We start from the raw sequence: 3,034 nt of genomic DNA on the forward strand, positions 1-3,034 counted from the left end.
TTTCCCTTCAACCCTCTCTCTCTACCACCCACCTTTTCTGACTTTCATTTCATCCTTCAGGTGCAGCAAGCCCATCTTCCCCATCACAACATACAGCAAATCTGCATTTGTGTCACGTGCCCACCAAAGGTTACATGGTCCACATTCTTATCAGCAGCAGGTATTCTGGGATATCAGTGTGCTCGTGAGCTTGAGAGCTATCTCTATCCCCCTTCCCTCCTCTCTAGCTGCGTTCTGTTGACAGCTGAAAAAATGACCTCCACTGACCTTGTTCTTTATTTATAGCCCCCACCAATACTCACCCACCCTCTCTCTGCCTCAGAAGCTTCGAAGTGATCTTTCACTGTATAAAAAGAAGAGGAAAATGGATGATGGGGGAAATAGTGACAAAGGGAGGAAAAGAAGTGGGAGGGAAGGTAAAATCACACGAGAGCCAATGCTGATAAGACTGGGCAAGAGTCATGAAGGTAAAGTGCCATCAGCTTTTTTCCCACCACTTGCCTGATACACGGGACAACAGATCAATACCTCACTGTTATCCCCACACCCACCAACTCACTAGCAATGCACATTCCACCTAAATGCCCTATTGTTTGAAAAGGATGAAGGTATGAGTTGAGAGGGTGTAGGGGATACATTTGACAGAGCCATTATAAACTAATTAATTTTCGGATCAAACCAACCACTCCATTATGGCAGAACATGCTCAAGGTTACATGTAGGCAGTTGTTTAGGGCAGAGTTTTAAATCATGGTCTTTGACTAAACCAGGATTGCACATTCTGGATGTCATGCTTACTACAACACCTGACTTATATCAGCAGGGAAGTTGAGAAACATTCAACATAAAAGGACATATTCAGATATTTTATATATTTTATGTCATTTTTATAGCTTTTAATGTAGCTCAACAAAAATGATATATATTTTCAGATATATACATTACCACATAATAGCGGTGTAACGGTACACAAACATGACGGTTCGGTACGTACCTCAGTTTTGATGTCGGTTTTGGGGAAAAACTAATTTTTTTTTTCCATTAAACAGTGGCTTACTGAAAAAATTGTTCTTTCTTTAAATAAATTCAGTTATAATAAAATTTTTCTTAGGGATAAAAATCTACCTCGGCTTGTGCTCTAAACTGTAGAGAGCCCTTTTACATTACAATAAGATTGCAATTAACAACAGAGCCCAAACATAAATTTAATGACTATTTATTTTTTAAATATAACAAGCAACACTCAACTTAAAAAGAAATGTATTGCAAACATGTAAATTTCACATAATGCAGTTTTTAAATGAACTTCTAAATGATAAAAATTCTATTTGTTGTTGAAATACATTAATTTAACATTACACAGTGCCTCTCATAACACGTTTCATAACATATTTATTTAAAAATTAAATAATAAGACATCACTAACAGGTAAAGTAAAATATAATGAGTATATAGTCTAATATTTTGTGAAATGCTCTCTAGACTTCATTTGTAGTGCACTAAAGAGCTTTAGACACTGATGACTGCCTGAGGTAAATGAAATGTTACCTGACATTTTGTTTACAAGCTGTTTTATTGCCATCTTTCCACGGTTGAAACGATGATTGACCGATTATGTGAGGCGTGAGATTTTCAATCATGTTTATTTCACGTTAAAACTAGTAGTAAAGAGGAAGAGATTATCGCGCTGCTGCTTGAACTGAGGCGTTTATACAGCAACCACATCAAAGAGCGTTCCTGAAGTTCCTGAAAAAAAGGACATAATTTGAAAGATGAGACTTATCAAAAGTAACAATATATAAAACTGGAGATTTCAAATGAAGTTCCGCTCGTGCAGTGGTTAAAACAATGCTGCATTTGCTCGGTACACATGCATACCGAACCGAAAGTTTGTACCGAACCGAAAATTTTCAGTACGAATATGTGTACCATTACACCCCTACCACATAATGTATCATATGATATTTTGCGAGGAATTTAAATAAGAATCAGAGTTCTGAGCTAAAGTTTTTGTGTGCACAGATAAACTATGACAAATTTCAAATATCCTTGAACCGACCTGTCATCAGTTGTGTACGCTGCATAAGAGTGACTTCAGCTGAGTTCAAGGCGAGTACCTTAAACATATTGCTATAATAACACCTTATCATCCTTGACCTAATTTAGAGGTGCTCTTCATAAACTGTAAACCTTTCTACTCGCCCCGGGAGTTTTGCGTAGCTGACAAGATGAATCGCCTGCGATTATGAACGTGATATTGTGTAGCTTGTCAGTGAACAACAGCTCTGTGTAGTAAATGCAGCTCCATCTGAACGCACGTGATGGAGATTTACTACTAATCACAGAACCGGTTTTACTGATGAGATGCACATGACAATCGCATGCGATAAATGCTAAATGCTATAACTGTCCCGAATATTTTAAACCGGGCCTGTTATAGGAGTAAAAGGGGGGATCAATTTTGCAAGAGGTCCTATAGGTTACGGTGTAATAAAGTTTTGATTAATGCAAATAAAAGGACACAGACAGGGGATACCCCTTTTCCAAACTGTATTAAACTATCCACGCCAAATATTTACAAACACCATATTAAACGCTTCACAAATATACAAATTTCCCCAGCAAACAGTCACAAAAAAAAAAACACAATGTCCAGAGTAAAGGAGCAGGATTTTGAATACGAAATGTCCAGCAATACTGATGATGATTTGTGCCAGTTTTGTAATTTAGTGCAGTTTATGAGCAGTTTAACAGTCTTATCTGTTGATGAAACAACGGATGCAATGTAGAAATCCTTGAAGAGGTAGGCCGGGAAGTTTGGGTATAATCCTTGGACAGGTGCGATAATGCAGTCAAAGGAACATCAAAGTTGTTTATCCACTCCTCATAGTTGTTAACATGCCACATTAGCATGAATTGGCACAAATAAAAATCCTCTAGAAAAGATAACAACTAATCAGAGTCCATACAGTAACCAAACAAACATAATACACAAAACATTAAACAGTAAATTCCACTAAAGGTTAAACTTAAC

This window comes from Sinocyclocheilus rhinocerous, unplaced genomic scaffold (genome assembly GCF_001515625.1).
Source record: "Sinocyclocheilus rhinocerous isolate Xijiao unplaced genomic scaffold, SAMN03320098_v1.1 scaffold1612, whole genome shotgun sequence".
NCBI classification, from domain to species: domain Eukaryota; kingdom Metazoa; phylum Chordata; class Actinopteri; order Cypriniformes; family Cyprinidae; genus Sinocyclocheilus; species Sinocyclocheilus rhinocerous.